Here is a 19216-nt window from a genome sequence, read left to right on the forward strand (position 1 = left end):
TGAATGATTGGGTTCCACCACACTTCATTTACATGGTAAGAAACGAGATGGACGATCGCATCTGGCTTGTTAACATAGGACCAGTTTCTAGGCGGGCAGATGCTCCGAAGACGCTCTTCTGAAATGTTATCCTATGAGGTCGCCTAAGTCAAGTGATTTATACAGCACCCATGTCAGTGGGATGTCGAAGTTACTTCTATATTCACCTTGACTAGCTATAGAATGTGTCGAATGCTTGTACACGACATTTTATCGAAAGTGATGAAATTTTCGCAGCTTTTTTCAATTCTGCTGTGAAAATAGCACGTAATACTTCCGACATGTATAGTTTGGTGTACAGATGAACACCTATGCTGTATTACTGTGTTATTGAGAGACTGCTACAACAGCCCTGCCACGAAGAACAGAGTTATTCCAAACACGTCACCACAGGTGTAGGCCGTGAACGGACGAACAGTAGTTACTGTTGTGATTAAGTCGTAAAGGGACGGATAAGGAGCGAGAAGTTCTTGGGGAACCTGACGACGGATATCGGCTAGGTATACAACAAACGTGATTATGTCTGACTCGCGTGTGAGGAGGAGGAGGAGGAGGAGGCTGTCTTGGGACGTCCGTGCACTGTGGTTTTGGGCCGGTCCTTTCCTGCAGCTCGATAAGAGAGAGAGTAGGAGGAAGTGACAAAACACAGTTTGGGGACTATTTTGGCACCGTTCTGAAAACGTGTGCGTAAGTCTTAATCGAAATCTGAATAATTTACCGTCAACTGAATGACCGGCCGACAAACTTACGTTAGGCAGCATTCACTTAAACCACATTTACGACCCGTCCGATGCAGCAACACAACGTAGGCTAAACCCGCGGCTTAGTAAAGTGACAGAAAACCATGCATTAGAATTTTGCATTGAATGATTATTTTGTACCCCTGATTCCATGAGATGTGAAGTGTCTCCTCTTGCCGCCATGGCAAGACAGACGAGGCGATGGTCTCTTTACCCGCTGTTCGTCGTGATCACTCAACATTATGGTACTTATATGATGAGTAACCCTAATCTCAAGAAACTCAAGATGACGTCCGCAAACATCTCCTACTATCTCTCTGCGGAGCATTCATTAAGAAGAGAGTAGAACTTTTATGATTTCGTTCATAGTTGTCACTATTCCAACAACAATGGTATATTCTTTTCAAAATAAAATCAGTCGTCAGCTGCATAATCGGATAATTTTATAGCACTTAACCAGTTTCGACATGTTAATCTGTCATCTTCGGACGCCTACAAAATTTAGAAAAATACAGATCATAAGAACATGACCATACATGTACGTAAAGTACAAGAAGCGTATTGCAAAAAAGCTAACTCAGTATTAGTTTATAACATGAATACCTAGCAAGCAGTAAAGGAAACAGAAGAAAAATTCGGAGTAAGTATTAAAATCCATGGAGGAGAAATAAAAACTTTGAGGTTCGCCGATGACATTGTAATTCTGTCAGAGACAGCAAAGGACTTGGAAGAGCAGTTGAATGGAATGGACAGTGTCTTGAAAGGAGGATATAAGATGAACATCAACAAAAGCAAAACGAGGATAATGGAATGTAGTCGAATTAAGTCGGCTAATGCTGAGGGAATTAGATTAGGAAATTAGATACTTAAAATAGTAAAGGAGTTTTGCTATTTGGGGAGCAAAATAACTGATGATGGTCGAAGTAGAGAGGATATAAAATGTAGACTGGCAATGGCACGGAAAGCGTTTCTGAAGAAGAGAAATTTGTTAATATATAGTATAGATTTAAGTGTCAGGAAGTCGTTTCTGAAAGTATTTGTATTGAGTGTAGCCATGTATGGAAGTGAAACGTGGACGATAAATAGTTTGAACAAGAAGAGAGTAGAAGCTTTCGAAATGTGGTGCTACAGAAGAATGCTGAAGATTAGATGGGTAGATAACATAACTAATGATGAAGTATTGAATAGAATTGGGGAGAAGAAGAGTTTGTGGCACAACTTGACAAAAAGAAGAGACCGGTTAGTAAGACATGTTCTGAGGCATCAAGGGATCACAAATTTAGCATTGGAGGGCAGCGTGGAGGGTGATACACTAAGCAGATTCAGAAGGATGTAGGTTGCAGTAAGTACTGGGAGATGAAGAAGCTTGCACAGGATAGGGTAGCATGGAGAGCTGCATCAAACAGTCTCAGGACTGAAGACCACAACAACAACATGCAGACGTCAAATTTCACATTACTCACTTCTTGTACTTTACCTCTACATATGGTCATTTTCTAATAATCTGTATTTTCCTAAAATTGATGGACGGCAAAAGATGACAGATCAATGCGTCGAAACCGGTTAATTGCAATAAAATAGTCCAACTGTGCAGCTGACGATTGATTCTATTTTGGAAAGAAAACACACACAGGTAATGCGAGCTATCTCTTTGTTGTTTTTTAAATTAAAGTAATTTTGTCCCATACCGTTCTCTGTATGTTGACATATTAAGTTTTGGCTTATTTTCAGGAACAACTATGGAGAACATTTTTTGACAGTTCTAGAGGTGTGCAGTGCGATTTACAGTAACAAGTAAACGCAGATACCTTCGACGGTAGCAGGGTTAAGTGTTCGATAAGAAAAAGTGCATATACGCAACGTTTACGATACCTGTGTGTTGGAAACCAGTAACAGGTCTTCGACTTGTCCGTAGATCTGACTACAGTAATTCGCAACGCTCCCATTACTGTCCACGGGTGGCTGCACAAACACGCGCAGCACTATTCCACACGCCCCGCAGCGTGGCACGGCGCGGAATGTAAACAAGGCGTGCACTTGGCCCGGTAGCTGCTGCCGCCGCCACAGCTTTGTTTACCGTACCGTCTGGCAGCAGAAACGCAAACACGTCTGGAATGAAAGCCGCAGTTCAAGTTCGTCAGCTAGATGTACGGCCCTCGCGCTGTTTATTATACAGAGTTTACGGTTTTCTGAATGTTTTGGGGTAACCTATATGCACGAGGGATATTTCGGCGCTCTGGTGCGCTCTGGAATAAATTGCTGTCCCAAACGCCGTTTCGTACTTTTTTTGCATTACAGTATTTTAATCAGGTGATGCTTTTTTCCGGAAGGGAAGCGATACCCCGTGAGAAGTAAGCATGAGGTACGATGTGCTAGAGTAGGCATACATGGTGCAAGTTTGGGAGGGGAGGGGGGGGGGGCAGGCTTCCGTATATTTATACACGACGAACAAAAATACAGACAATTTTCGAGATTCATCAGTAGCAGTAATAAGGTAACTATGATTAATTCGGTTTCGAACCCGCATTACCTGTGTTTCTGTGAAAACACTCTCACAACAGAACAAACGCCTGTAATATGTAGTGATTGAAATGTGCGGCAGAAGACAGAGTAATGCAACAACCCGTAAAGGAAACATGTACATTTTTATCACAGCGCGTTCAACCTATTCCGTCAATGTACAGTACAGTACGTAAGATATGCAGATAGCTCTGAGCACTATGGGACTTAACATCTGTGGTCATCAGTCCCCTAGAACTTAGAACTACTTAAACCTAACTAACCTAAGGACATCACACACATCCATGCCCGAGGCAGGATTCGAACCTGCGACCGTAGCAGTCGCGCGGTTCCGGACTGCGCGCCTAGAACTGCTAGACCACCGCGGCCGGCAGATATGCAGAACTGTTGTCTTATCTGTACTATACAAAATGCCGACCACCATGATTACGGTAGACAGTACAGCGCCGCACCACTCAGTTCTTTGCACGCTCAGATTCCCAGTGGTTTAACGTGCTTCCGCGGCTGTGAAAATTTTACCAACCGGGTCCATGAGAGTAATGACAAAAAATTGGCTCTGAGCAGTATGGGACTTAACATCTGAGGTCATCAGTCCCCTAGACTTAGAATTACTTAGACCTAACTAACCTAAGGACATCACACACATCCATGCCCGAGGCAGGATTCGAATCTGCGACCGCAGCAGCAGCGCGGTTCCAGACTGAAGCGCTTAGAACCGCTCGGCCACGGCGGCCGGCAGAGTAATGACAGGAGTCTCGTTAAGTGGGCTCTTCACACGTCCTTCAAAAGAAGATGTCCACTGGTTTCGTATCTGGCGACTGAACTGCTACTGCGAGTAACCCGTTGGTGCCCAAATGAAATGAATACTTGTATACTCTGCGACGAGCCACCGCAGATCTTGTATCCTTTACATCAATATATTCACAAGGACAACTCCCCATCCCACCAGTTATGTTATCACATTGCCAACAAAATGGTTCTGTTCCGTACTAACTGAAAAAAATGCTATCATGAACAATCAGCTACCGGCTAGTATCCGCTACGTTCACAATCAACTGTATTAGAGGGTCATTACAACTGAAAAATGGAACAAGCATAGAGAGATAGGCCCACATGCCCGCAACGTATGATCTCTTACATGATAGTTTGACTATAACGTCTTCCATACATCATTAGTACGAGATACAGCAGTCGCACGGATTGAGTCAGGTTAGAGTTGCTTTGTTGGTACATACATATTATTGTATTCGTGCGTTTATCCGATCTGATACCAAACATTTATTATTATTCTGGTTAGTTTTAAAATATAACAAGCCCTCAAAAAACGCTGTGCATGTTAATAAAAACTGTGTAACATGGTTAAAACTTTTACAGTTTTTGGTTCAAACTGTTAGGGCGTCTCCCATAAGTCCAACCCCTCGTCCAAGTCGTGGGAGATGGGCAACGGCACAAAGTAGGGGATTGCCTTTAGGGGCGATGTACAGCGGGGACTTTGTGTGCCCCAGGACCGCTACGGTAGCTGAGAAGGCCCTATGGGAACCCTGAAACGTGACGGCTAACGGGGCTCTGGTGAAGCTGCGATAGGCCTAGCAAGCCAGTAGTGGATAAATCAACTGCTTTCAAAAAGGGAACATGCCTCGGATCACGGAACGGATTTAAAGGAAACCGACCAAGCAATGGAAAAGGATTACGAGATGGTTTACGGCTGGGCACCTTAAACGTAAGGACTCTAACTGGGAAGTTAGAAGAAATTGTAGAAATGATGGAAAGGAGGAAATTGGACATCTTGGGACTTGCTGAGACTAGGTGGAGAGGAGTTGGTGAAAAACCACTAAGTAAAGGATGTAAACTGTACTGGATAGGGAATGAGAGGGGAAGAAACGGAGTGGCAATAGTGGTCAGAGAGGGTCTGCAGGAGGAGGTGGAAGGTATCAATGATCGAATGATAAAAGCCAGAGTACGGGTGAAAGGAAAAAGCATTGAAATCATCCAAGCATATGCCCCACAGGTGGGGTGTACAAAAAAGGAGAAGGAGGAATTTGAAGATGACATGCAAAAGCAGCTAAATGGAGGAAATCAGATTATAATAGGGGACCTCAATGCACATGTTGGCACAGACAGGAAAGGATTCGAGGAGATAATGGGACCAGAGGGCTGGGGGAACCGAAATAGAGAAGGAAAATTGTTGCTGGAATTCTGCAAGAGGAATGGGCTGGCGATCGCAAATTCGTGGTACAAGAAGAGGAGTAGTCACAAAATAACTTGGTACAGTGGGGACTGGTCCCAAACTTCAGTAGTAGACTATGTACTAGTGGATAGGCAGATGATGAGCAGCCTCACAGATGTTAAGGTCATACCATCTGAGGCCTTAGACAGCGACCATCGGCTGTTGGTAGCCACCCTGAGAGAGAAAAAAGATAGGAGGGCAACAGATATACAGGAGAAAAGGTTGAAGACATGGATGCTGAAAGAGGATGAACGGAGGACCCAGTACCAGACACTGATCAGGAAGAAGCTGCCAAAGGAAGATCAGAGAACAGTGGAAGAAGAATGGGGCGATTTTAAGAGGGCTCTAGTTGAGGCAGCTGAGACTGTGTGCGGAAGAACTAGCACAAAGAGGAGAAGTAGGGAAACCCCATGGTGGAACAACATATGTAAAGAGGCAGTACTTCGAAAGAACAAAGCCTTCAGAGAATGGTTCCAGACCCGAACAGAGGAAGCTAGGGTAAAATATAAGGAAAGCAAGAAAGCGGCACAGACCATAGTAAGGGCGGAGAAGAAGAAGTGGATGGAAAAATGGACAAGAATGTTAGAAGAGGACAGTGAAGGGAACAAAAAAGTACTTTACACCATGGTAAGAAATAAGAGGAACGACAGAAGCGAGTGCCTGAGGATCATGGATAATAATGGAAGAGTTGTGGAGGAAATGCATGAGCTCAAAAAGATTTGGAAGGAGTACTTTGAAGATCTGTTGAATGCTGCCAAGCAGGTAACTAACAGCGATGGAGAGCCTAAGGCAGCAGACGATTATAATAGTGGGGAAATTGATGATCTAACTTGGAATGAAGTGGAAGAAGCCATAAAGAGGATGAAAGGGGGCAAGGCACCAGGTTGGGACGAAGTAACAGTGGATATGATACGAGCAGCAGGAGAAGTAGGAACCCAGTGGCTATACAGAGTGCTGAGGGTGGTGTGGAAGGAGAACAGAATTCCTGAGGATTGGAAGAAAGGAATTATAGTCCCGATCTTCAAGAAAGGGGATAAAAGGAGATGTGAGAACTACAGAGGAATCACCCTGCTATGCCACTGTGGAAAAATCTATGAAAAGATGCTGGAGAAGAGAATAAGAAGCAGTATTGAAAGTAGACTGCAAGAGGAGCAGTACGGTTTCAGACCGGGAAGATCAACAACGGACCTCATATTTGCGGTAAGGCAACTGCAGGAAAGGCACTATGAGTACGGGAAGGACTTAATCATGGCCTTTTTGGATATTGAGAAGGCGTATGACAGTATCTGTAGGGACAAGCTCTGGGATGTGCTGAACGCAAAAGGGATAGATGAAGAGATTACACGAAAAGTCAGAAAAATGTATGAGGGAAGTGAGAGTTGTGTGAAAGTGGGGAGGGAACGTACTGCATGGTTCAAGTTGGAAAATGGGCTGCGACAGGGAAGTGCACTTTCGCCTTTATTGTTTATTATTGTTATGGATGAAATCCTACAGCAAGTATCAGATGCAATTGGAGATCATAAAATGAAAGCAGTGCTTTTTGCCGATGACCTGATGTTATGGGGAAATTGCGTGAAGGAGGTGCAAGAGCAGTTAGATGCATGGGAGGCAACGGCAGCACAATATGGAATGCATTTCTCTGCAAAGAAAAGTGAAATAATCGTCACAACAAGGAAGAAGAATAGGCCAAATGTGGATATAACTTGTGGAGGGGAAAAACTACAAGTGGTAGAGAACTTCAAGTACCTGGGAAGCGTGATTGAAAGTAAGGGGGGAAACGCAATGGAAATAAATGAAAGGTGCAGAAAAGCAGGGCAGTTCTACAAATGCATTAGGGGGCTTATTTGGAGCAAGGAGGTGCCACAGAAATCCAAGGGAATTATATACCGAACCTACTTTGTCCCCATATTGACATACGGAAGTGAGACATGGGTAATGCACAAAAGCGACAAAAGTAGAATACAGGCTAGTGAAATGAAGTTCCAGAGGAGCAGGTTGGGTGTAACAAGACGAGACAGGTTGCGAAATTTGTATGTGAGGGAAAGACTAAAGGAGGAACCAGTACAGGACAGGATAGAAAAATCAAGACTGCAGTGGTATGGACACATGAAGAGAATGGATGAGGGAAGAATTCCAAAGAGGATGTTTGATCTGCAACTGGAGGGGAAGAGGCCCAGAGGAAGACCAAGAGATAGATGGGTGAAGGGAGTGAAGGAATGTGTGATGAGAAGAGGAGAGAACTGGACGAAGGTGGAAGAGGGGGAATGGTGGAAAGACAGAACACGATGGAGAGGCTTGTGTTCCCGACAGACCCAGCCAGTGGCTGGAAACTGTCCAAGATGATGATGATGATGGTTCAAACTGTTAGGGCACTACGAAGCAGGAATACATGGACTGATTGAGACTGCCGTAACTAGCTGCTAACAGTAACCCAGTCCATTATAATGTAGTATGCCACCTCCTGATTTCTTATAATTATAAATATTATTCTCAAGTCAGTATCCCTTTTCTCAACAAATACTAATCGTACAGGAATGAATGAGGTATCGTTTGAAAGGTTCTTACCCGGCTTCTGACACTGCATACCGATAATTTTGCGCTGAAACTTACCATTTATGGAAAATTGTAACACATACTACTGGCCATTACGATTGCTACACCACGAAGATGACGTGCTACAGACGCGAAATTTAGCCGACAGGAAGAAGATGCTGTGATATGCAAATGATTAGCTTTTCAGAGCATTCACACAAGGTTGGCGCCGGTGGCCACACCTACAACGTGCTGACATGAGGAAAGTTTCCAACCGATTTCTCATACACAAACAGCAGTTGACCGACGTTGCCTGGTGAAACGTTGTTGTGGTGCCTCGTGTAAGGGGGAGAAATGTGTACCATCACGTTTCCGACTTTGATAAAGGTCGGATTGTAGCCTATCGCGATTGCGGTTTATAGTATCGCGACATTGCTGCTCGAGTTGGTCGAGGGTTCAGGAGGGTAATACGGAACGCCGTGTTGGATCGTAACAGCCTCGTATCACTAGCAGTCGAGATGACAGGCATCTTATCCGCATGGTTGTAACGGACCGTGCAGCCACGTCTCGATCGCTGAGTCAACAGATGGAGACGTTTGCAAGACAACAACCATCTGCACGAACAGTTCGAAGACGTTTGCAGCAGCATGGACTATCAGCTCTGAGACCATGGCTGCGGTTACCCTTGACGCTGCATCACAGACAGGAGCGCCTGCGATGGTGTACTCTACGACGAACCTGGGTGCACGAACGGCAATACGTCATTTTTTCGGATGAATCCAGGTTCTGTTTACAGCATTATGACGGTCGCATCCGTGTTTGGCGACATCGCGGTGAATGCGCATTGGAAGCGTGTATTCGTCATCGTCATACTGGCGTACCACTCGGCGTGCCATTGGTTACACGTCTCGGTCACCTCTTGTTCGCATTGACGGCACTCTGAACATTGGACGTTACATTTCACATGCGTTACGACCCGTTTCTCTACCCTTCATTCGATCCCTGCGAAACCCTATATTTCAGGAGGATAATGCGCGACCGCAAGTTGCAGGTCCTGTGCGGGCCTTTCTGGATGCAGAAAATGTTCGACTGCTGCCCTGGCCAGCACATTCTCCAGATCTCTCACGAATTGAAAACGTTTGGTCAATGGTAGCCGAGCAACTGGTTCGTCACAATACGCCATTCACTACTCTTGATGAACTGTGGTATCGTGTTGAAGCTGCATGGGCAGCTGTACCTGTACACGCCATCCAAGCTCTGTTTGACTCAATGCCCAGACGCATCAAGGCCATTATTACGGCCAGAGGTGGTTGTTCTGTGTACTGATTTCTCAGGATCTATGCACCGAAATTGCGTGAAAATGTAATCACATGTCAGTTCTAGTAGAATAGATTTGTCCAATGAATACCCGTTTATCATCTACATTTTTTCTTGGTGTAGCAATTTTAATGGCCAGTAGTGTAAGAGACTTAATTACATAGGCAAAAGGGTACACAATGCCCAGCTTCATAGCTATATATTACGAAGCTAACTTATTAATCCGGAATAAGAGACACCCCTTTGACATTATCTTATTACAGGTGCAATTTTAATTGTTTTAAAGTACCTAATAAGTATCTGTCAGGGGGTGGTGTCACTTTGGCATCGCCACTGGTCTTTCCTTCACGGGAATAAGCTCTAGGTTATTAAGATTCTCCAGCGGCTTGGACGACCGCCGGGAGGAGTTCATTTTAACTAGGTTGCGTACAGAGCACTACCTTTTTAGCCATCGCCATTTAAGTGGCGCTCCCCCAACACTTTGTGCACATTCGCCCAAGTTTTAACTGTCTGCCATTTCCTGGCGGAATGCCAATTTTTAACTGTTTACGTTCCCGCTCGGGTTTGCCGTCTGTGGTATCGGCCGTTTTAGCGAAACACAGTGGAGGACTGACACCTGTCAGAGTCACATGACTTCTGGGAAGAGGGAATCCTTGGGTTCGTGAAACAGTGGTGTCGTCGTGCTCAGGCCTCTGGTGGTTAATTATGAATACAGACTTCAATCACACCCACAGTGATGTTTCGTAGATTTTCTTTTGAATAATCCCCCTCATAATTTGTCCGGTCAGTTATCAGCTGTGCCAACACCTTTGTGTGGTAAGTGCGTATAATTCACGGAGCATCTGTACAGGGAAAACGTGGCACGGCAGTTTCTCGTCGCGACCTCCCTCATTTCTCTGTACTTACGTTAGCGCCGCCCCACACCGCCTCGCCGCGCAGGCAGGCGACAGCGTGCGTCGCCCCGACGAGCAAGTCGACTCCGCACTGGCCGGCCGCTGCAACAACCTGCGGACAAGATAGCAAAGTGCATATTACGTTCACACAGACGTCGTCGTGTCTAACTTTCTTTGTGCAGTCGACGTATACATATAGTCAGAGGTTGTAAACTGTCTCATTCTGAAAGTCTACCATAATACATATCGAATAAATACACATTGTTAAGAGTTTGACAGAGCACTGAAAGACCTTAGTCGAAACAAGGCCCCGGGAGTAGACAACATTCCATTAGAACTACTGACAGCCTTGGGAGAGCCAGTCCTGACAAAACTTTACCATCTGGTGAGCAAGATGTATGAGACAGATGAAATACCCTCAGACTTCAAGAAGAATATAATAATTCCAATCCCAAAGAAAGCAGGTGTTGACAGATGTGAAAATTACCGAATTATCAGTTTAATAAGCCACTGCTGCAAAATACTACGCGAATTCTTTACAGACGAATGGAAAAACTGATATAAGCCAACCTCGTGGAAGATCAGTTTGGATTCCGTAGAAATGTTGGAACACGTGTGGCAATACTGACCCTACGGCTTATCTTAGAAGAAAGATGAAGGAAAGGCAAAGCTACGTTTCTAGCATTTGTAGACTTACAGAAATGCTTTTGAGAATGTTGACTGGAATACTCTTTCAAATTCTAAAGGTGGCCAGGGTAAAATACAGGGAGCGAAAGGCGAGGGGCATGAAAGGGAAGCAGTGGTTGGGGAGGGAGTGAGACAGGGTTGTAGCCTCTCCCCGATGTTATTCAATCTGTATATTGAGCAAGCAGTAAAGGAAACAAAAGAAAAATTCGGAGTAGGTATTAAAATCCATGGAGAAGAAATAAAAACTTTGAGGTTCGCCGATGACATTGTAATTCTGTCAGACAGCAAAGGACTTGAAGAGCACTTGAAAGGAATGGACAGTGTCATGAAAGGAGGGTATCAGATGAACATCAACAAAAGCAAAACGAAGATAATGGAATGTATTCGAATTAAATCAGGTGGTGCTGCGGGAATTAGATTAGGAAATGAGACGCTTAAAGTAGTAAATGAGTATTGCTATTTGGGGAGCAAAAATAACTGATGATGGTCGAAGTAGAGAGGATATAAAATGTAGACTGGCAGTGGCAAGGAAAGCGTTTCTGAAGAAGAAAAATTTGTTAACATTCAGTATAGATTTAAGTGTCAGGAAGTCGTTTCTGAAAGTATTTGTATGTAGTGTAGCCATGTATCAGAGTGAAACATGGACAATAAATAGTTTGGACAAGAAGAGAATAGAAGCTTTCGAAATGTGGTGCTACAGAAGAATGCTGAAGATTAGATGGGTAGATCACATAACTAATGAGGTATTGAATAGGATTGGGGAGAAGACGAGTTTGTGGCACAACTTGACTAGAAAAAGGGATAGGTTGGTAGGACATGTTCTGAGGCATCAAGGGATCACCAATTTAGTATTGGAGGTCAGTGTGGAGGGTAAAAATCGTAGAGGGAGACCAAGAGATGAATACACTAAGCAGATTCAGAAGGATGTATGTTGCAGTAGGTACTGGGAGATGAAGAACCTTGGACAGGATAGAGTAGAATGGAGAGCTGCATCAAACCGTTCTCTGGACTGAAGACCACAACAACAACAACAACACATTGTTAAGGGTGTGTGAAGTAACTGTTTCACTTACATCCAACTAAAAGTCATCAGTTAGAAGTCGATGAAAGATGGAGATACATTGTCACTTTATATTTTTTCATTTTCCTTTAACGCATGCTATTAATTGTTTTAATCTTCATCAGAAAGGGGGACGATGAGTCAACAATTCTGCAGTTAACACCGCATCTGTACTTCCTATAGGGACGGAGAGCAATGGGAAGCAGATGGGGAAAAAAACTAAACGAACCGAATATAGCAGGCGCAGTCTATGTCACTTGCTCTACGAATACCTACGTTGGTGTTCTATTTTGCATGTACAGGATGGGGAAAATATTTGATGCACCCCAGGACAGGCTACGCAATTTATGTCATCTGCAGCCGGGACAGGCGATGTAAGTTAGGCTTCCTATCTCGAGGCGAATGAAACGCACACTGAAAATGAGGAGGAGGAGAAAACACACTACGAAGAAATTACCCGAGTGGGATGGAAACCGTTATATGTAATGTACATTTACAGTCAAACAAATGATTACCGTTACAGAACAATTGGACGATTTATTCAAGAAAAAGAACTTCGAAAATTCAGCAAGTCAGTAACGAATTGGTCCACATTTGACCCTAGTGCATTAGTTATTCGGCTTGGCACTAATTGACAGAGTTATTGGTTGTCCTGAGGGATATCGTGCCAAATTCTGTCCTATGTGGCCTCAGATCTCGTTGTCAAGAGTATAATTCTCCTCAGTGCTAAGTCCCGCTTCGAACGTAATCCCGATGATGCCTCTGACAGCGGTCGGAAACCAACCTGACTGTTGTCCCCTATATGGCCGGACAACCAGGAGTGGTCGTGTGGGGTGCTATGTCATCTCACAGCAGGACCCTTTGATTGCCATCCGAGGAATCCTTCAAACACAGCGGTACCTGGACGCTATTCTACGCTCCGATTTGTTGCTCTTCATGGCAAGCCATCCTGGGCTTACATTTCAGCAAGATAAGGTTAGGGAGTTTCTACTGCTTCTCTTCGTGCTTGTGAAACCCTATCTTGGCCGGCAAGGTCGTCAGATCTCTCCCCAATTGAGAACGGTTGGAGTATTATGAGCAGGGCTCCCCCAAGCAGCTCGAGACTTTGATGTTCTAAGACGCTAATTGGACAGAATTTGGCACGTTATCCCCAGGAGAACATCCAATAATTTTATCAGTCAATGCCAAGCCAAATAACCGCTAGCATAATGGCCAGCGGTGGGTCAACGCCTTATTAACATGCACAATTTGTGAAGGTCTTTCTCTAGAAGACATCAGCCAATTTTTCTGAAACTCTAATCATTTGTTTGTACATCACATCATCCGGTATCTGTCCCTTTCGGATAATTCCTTCACTGTACGACTTTGTTTTTGTCTTCGAGTGTATTTTTGGGGCACTTTATTTTGTCCACCCTGTATATCCAATGCTTCATTTGAACAGCTACAATCGTTTCTAATTTGTTTTCATTTTTTAACTATGACAATATTTTGGAATTTCATTTTCACCTCTGTGGCGGTTTTGCTTCCAAATTCTTCCGTTTTGCATTAATTAGTAGATGTTAATTGTAGCTGAGCTGCTTGGTTGCGCATTAAATTAATTAATCAAATACAGCTAACGACTACATTTTGTCTAGCTTCATTTACGCCAGGACGCGTTTCGTGTTTTCATCTATCTTCCACTGGCCTAACACATTCTTATATTTAACAATAATACGGTTTCGTCGACAGCACTTCATACGCTGTAGAAGCCTTTTCTGCTGTAGCTTATAGCTCCTTATTTCGAATTTATAAGCGTAGCAGATACTGACGTATCAACATATATACGAAGTATGTGAGGAAAGAAATGATACTGACTTTTTATCTACCATTTTTTTTCTTCAAGCAACAGTATTGTACCCTTTAAAGCGGTTACTACCGGCAGTTACACACCGGCGGAGTCGTTCCCAGTCTTGGTAGCAGCACTGAAAGGGCTCAACTGGTAGAGCCTTTAACATGTCAGTTACACTTTTTTGAATGTTCTCCAGTCTCAAAATTACCCCTTTTAAGACTTTTTCATTATCGGGAAAACAAAAAGAGTCACAAGGACTCAAATCAGGTGGGGGTCGTGGAACAACAGGAATATCTTTTGAGGTCAGAAATTATGTGATGGAAGTGGCCGTGTGACTTGGGATGTTGTCATGGTGCAGCTTCCACTTGGCCGCGATTTCTAGTCTCACTCGAGTCACCCTTTTCCTGAGCCTTTCGAGGCAATCTTTGTAAAACACCTGGTTGACAGTTTGCCCTGGAGGAACAAATTATTTATGTATAATTCGATCTTTTTTCGGTCGAGTAGATGTCTCAGTGCGCCACTCCTCACTTTGCAACTTTGTCTCAGGATCGTACTAAAAAATCCATCGCAAGACTGAACCATCCTTGTTTATTGGTAATCCTCTCGGGATCAGCGCACACTACTTCGATTGTCGTCCTGCTCAACTGCGAGGTTTATCGGCACCATTTTCGCACAAACCTGTGGCATGTGAATAGCTGCTTTGGTCAAAATTTGCTGTACAGTGGAAGTGTTGAACAGGTCATCCGTCACCGTAATTGTTAAACGTCAGTCTGATCTCACAAGAGCACGCATCCCTTCGACGTTCTCGTCTGTTTTTGAAGTTGAAGGTCTCCCTAAGCAAGGTACATCTACAACGTGTTCTCGGCCTTCCAAAACTGAGTTGTGCAAGAGAAAAACTTGTGCTCTCCATAAGTTATGCTTCCTACAGGCCCGTTTCCACTTTTCAAAGGTCTGACTGGCAGATTCCCCATGTTTAACACAAAACTTGATGGGATAACTTTGCTATAAATTAGGTTGATCCATTTTCGTAACACACGACAAAAACACACCTTCACTAGTGGCGCTATCAAAAAACCACCTTGATGGCTGCATGGAGCTGAAACTCGGACTGCGCATACGGAAGGGATGAAAATACCGGCCTACACAAGTAGAACAACATGATGTTGTCAGACCGCTCGCAATGTTGGCAGTCTCATTACTTTTCTCACACGCCTCGTACACTCCACAAACCAGTACACAGTCCATGACGCAATGAACATCGTACCATTATTATCCCAAATGCAAACATATTGTCTTCAGACAACTGTAGTCACTTGTTGTAAAACAGATTATTTTTCCCGTCTATACAGTTTTTTTTTTTTTTCAATGGGCGTATCTGATTGTATAGGTTACACGAGTAACGCGTCAAAAGTATCACCAAGTTGTTGATAAGTTGCACGATTTAATCTTGTAATCGATAAAATCAGATTTGAGGATGGTTCATGAGAAACCAAAACCGATCATTAAAGAAAATTATACTAATGTAGACGGACAACAAAACTTGTTATCCAATAATATCGATTAACTCTATTTCATTTGCGAACTGACTGAGGGAAATTGACTACATGGTTCTGTTACGTACTGTAATATTTTAATCTTTTTTTCACGATCCCTACTGTTAGATATACGATAGTAACAGCATAATGGTCGTACAGTCTTTTTGCAACCAAGTTCTCTACACTTACCCAGCAGAGTTTGGCGAGAACTAAGTACATTTTCTTCACTGATTTGAGGCTAAGTGGGTGCTATGCACATCAAAACGAAGGAGCTTAAAGTTACAAAATAGAAGGCCCCTGTTGAATTCAAAATCTGGTGCGAAAGTGTATTTATGAAGAATTCAACGCTTTTATACAAAAAGTAATTGGTTTCGTATTTCTTCTAGTGTTTTTTACTGTGAGGACAGACGTTTATGTTCTGTAACATTGGTTTTTACGCTCATTTCTATTTGTTTTCCTTACCTATGTATGGCGTGGTAAGTATTCCAAAGTTTTCCATGTAATTTTTGATGAGTAAAACTAATCATCTCCCGCATATGTTTTTTATGAAGCTTCTTGGTAATTTTTCACGTTGGTTTGCTGTAAGAATAACATTTGATCTTTTGGCTATATAATGGTCGTACATTACCATTGCTTGCGTTCTTGCCTCTAATTCATTGTTTGCCAAATTGAGTGTGGAAATGAGTAGATTCTCCGACGCAGCAATATGGAACTGGAGATAATGTTGCGATTCAGATGCAATGGAGAGTCCCGAATATCAAATCGGCTCAATATACTTGATACTGAATTATATCTACATCTACATGGTTACTCTGCAATTCACACTTAGGTGCCAGGCAGAGGGTTCATCGAACCGTTTTCATACTACTACTCTACCATTCCACTCACGAATGGCGCATGGGAAAAAGGAACACCTAAATCTTTCCGTTCGAGCTCTGATTTCACTTATTTTATTATGATGATCATTTCTCTCTACTTAGGTGGGTGTCGTCAAAATTTCGTAAGTCGATCACGCCGCAAAGTAAACCGCCTTTGTTTCAGTGACTGCCACCCCAACTCGCGTATCCTATCAGTGACACTCTCACCCCTATTGCGCGATAACACGAAACTGGCGGCCTTTCTTTGCAGTTTTTCAATGTCCCCGTCAATCCTACCTGGTAAGAATCCCACACTGCCCACCAATATTCCAACAGAGGATGGACAAGTGTAATGTAGGAAGTCTCTTTGGTGGGTTTGTCGCATCTTCTAAGTGTTCTGCCAACAAAGCGCAGTCTTTGTTTCGCCTTCCCCACAATATTATCTATGTGGCGTTTCCAATTTAAGTTGCTCGTAATTGTAATTCCTAGGTATTTAGTCGAATTGACAGCCCTTAGATTTGTGAGATTTATCGTAAACCCAAAATTTATCGGATTTCTTTTAGTACCCATGTGGATGACCTTGCACTTTTCTTTGTTTAGTGCCAATTGCCACTTTTCGCACCATACAGAAATTCTCTCTACATCATATTGTAATTGGAATTGATCGTCTGATGATTTTACTAGACGGTAAATTACAGCGTCATCTGCAAACACACTATGGGGGCTGCTCAGATTATCACCTAGATCATTTATGCAAATCAGGGACAGCAGAGGGCCTATGACACAACCTTGCGGAACACCAGATATCACTTCTGTTCTACTCAATGATTTACCGTCTATCACTGCAAACTGTGACCTCTCAGAGGAAATCACGAATCCAGGCACACAACTGAGACGATACTCCATATGCACTCAATTTGATTCACAGTCGCTTGTGAGGAACGGTATCAAAAGCCTTCTGGAAATCTAGGAATATGGAATCGATCTGAGATACCTTGTCGACAGCACTCATTACTTCATGGGAAGAAAGAGCTATCTGTGTTGCACAAGAAGGATATTTTCTGAATCCGAGTTGGTTATGTATCAATAAGTCATTTTCTTCAAGGTGATTCACAATGTTCGACTACAGTATAAGCTCCAAAATCCTGCTGCAAATTGAGGTCAGTGATGTGGGTCTGTAATTCAATATGTTACTCCTATTTCCTTTCTTGAATATTGGTGTGATCTGTGCTACTTTCCTGTCTTTATGAACAGACCTTTCGTCAAGTGAGCTGTTGGATATGATTGCTAAGAAAGGCGCTATTGTGTCTGCATATTCTGAAAGGAACCTGGTTGGTATACCATCTGGACCGGAAGACTTGTCTTTCTTAAGTGATTTGAGTTGTTTCGCAACACCTAAGATATCTACTTTTATGTCACTCATGCTAACAGCTGTTCTGGTTTCGAGTTCTGGGATATTTACTTCGTCTGCTTTCGTGAAGGAATTACGGGAAACTGTATTTAGTAACTCCGCTTTAGTGGCACCATCATCGGTAACATTTCCATCGCTATCGCGCAGTGACGGTATTGACTTTTTTTCTTTTTTTTTGCCACTGGTGTACTTTACATACCAGAATCTCTCTGGGTTTTCTACCATATTTTGAGACGATGTTTCATTGTGGAAACTATTAAAAGCATCTCGCATTGGCGTCCGCACTACATTTCGAGCTCCCGTGAAACCTGTACCTTCGAAGTGTAAAAAAAATTTACTGATTTAACATACATTAATAATTTATGAATAAATAATAAAAACGTACTAACTCTGTCACATTCGGTGGTGAATCAGGTTGTAGTCGAAGGAAAGTGGTTGGGGGAGGGGAGACGATATACACTAATGTGGCAAAAAATAATGAACTCTGCGCACCGGGAGCTGAATGCCGTCTAGTGACGTTGCAAGCAGGTGATGCGGCAACGAAAGTAGGTAAGTGGAACAGAGACAATACAGGCCGCAGATGGGAAATCAACGGACCTAAGTGGTTTTCACAAAGGAAAGATTGTTATGATCCACCGCCTGGGAACTAGCATTTAGGAAACGATGATACTGGCCAGCTCTTGCGTGCTACTACCATGTCCATCAACAGAAAGTTCCTGTAGGACGGCGGAACCACGGTAAGGTGTTCAACGCCCTTGCCTTATCGAAGTACGAGGGTTGCCCAGTAAATAATGCCCCATATTTTTTTTCTCCGAAATAAAAAATATTAGAAATGTGACACTTTAGGTGCGAGTTATTTGAAGTTTCCCGCGTGTGTACGCAAAGTTTCAATTTCCTCCGACAGAGAGCGGTGGTGTAGGAATGTTCTAAAATGGCGTCTGCAGGTGACATCCGTCATAAACAACGTGCAGTGATTGAATTTCTCGTAGCAGAGGAAGAAACCGTGGACAATATTCATAAACGCTTGTGCAAAGTCTACGGAACATCTGCAGTCGATAGGAGTACTGTTGGTCGCTGGGCACAGAGGGTGAAAGCATCAGAGGGCGGTGCTGCGGAGCTCCGAGATTTGCCGCGGTCGGGAAGGCCTCCCACGGCTGTCACGCCTGACATGTTGCAGCGGGCTGATGTTCTCATTCGACGGGATCGACGCATTACGACTCGACAATTGGCACTGGAGTTGTCAGTAAGCAAAGGAAGTGTGGATGTGATTATCAATCAGCTTGGATACTCAAAAGTGTGTGCAAGATGGGTTCCTCGGTGTCTTACTGTCGATCACAAATCCCAAAGAAAAGACATTTCTTTCGATTTGTTGCGACGCTTTCACGTTGACGGGGAGGCCTTTTTGTCACGGATTGTGACAGGTGATGAAACTTGGGTGCATCATTTTGAGCCCGAAACAAAAAAACAATCGATGGAATGGCGTCATGCTTATTCTCCACAGAAGAAAAAATTCAAAACAGTTCCTTCAGCCGGAAAAGTCATGATGACTGTGTTTTGGGATTGCGAGGGC

The 19216-nt window shown here is 43.5% G+C and overlaps 1 protein-coding gene across 7 annotated transcripts in view; it reads right to left on the minus strand.

Moving 5' to 3' along the window:
• The window catches only part of LOC124802531 (dystrobrevin beta), a 604748-nt gene that overhangs the window by 505372 nt on the left and 80160 nt on the right, over positions 1-19216 (minus strand). For 5 of the 7 annotated variants that reach the window (XM_047263382.1, XM_047263384.1, XM_047263383.1 and 2 more), the window contains exon 2: positions 10282-10380. The exons of 1 other annotated variant lie outside the window; for it this stretch is intronic. The gene's annotated coding sequence lies outside the window, so the exon portion shown is untranslated. Of the gene's footprint in view, positions 1-2651; positions 2781-10281; positions 10381-19216 lie in introns of those variants that run through there. One more of the 7 variants, XM_047263380.1, reaches the window with a different exon arrangement.

The sequence above is a fragment of the Schistocerca piceifrons genome, chromosome 6, assembly GCF_021461385.2.
Source record: "Schistocerca piceifrons isolate TAMUIC-IGC-003096 chromosome 6, iqSchPice1.1, whole genome shotgun sequence".
Lineage (NCBI taxonomy): Eukaryota > Metazoa > Arthropoda > Insecta > Orthoptera > Acrididae > Schistocerca > Schistocerca piceifrons.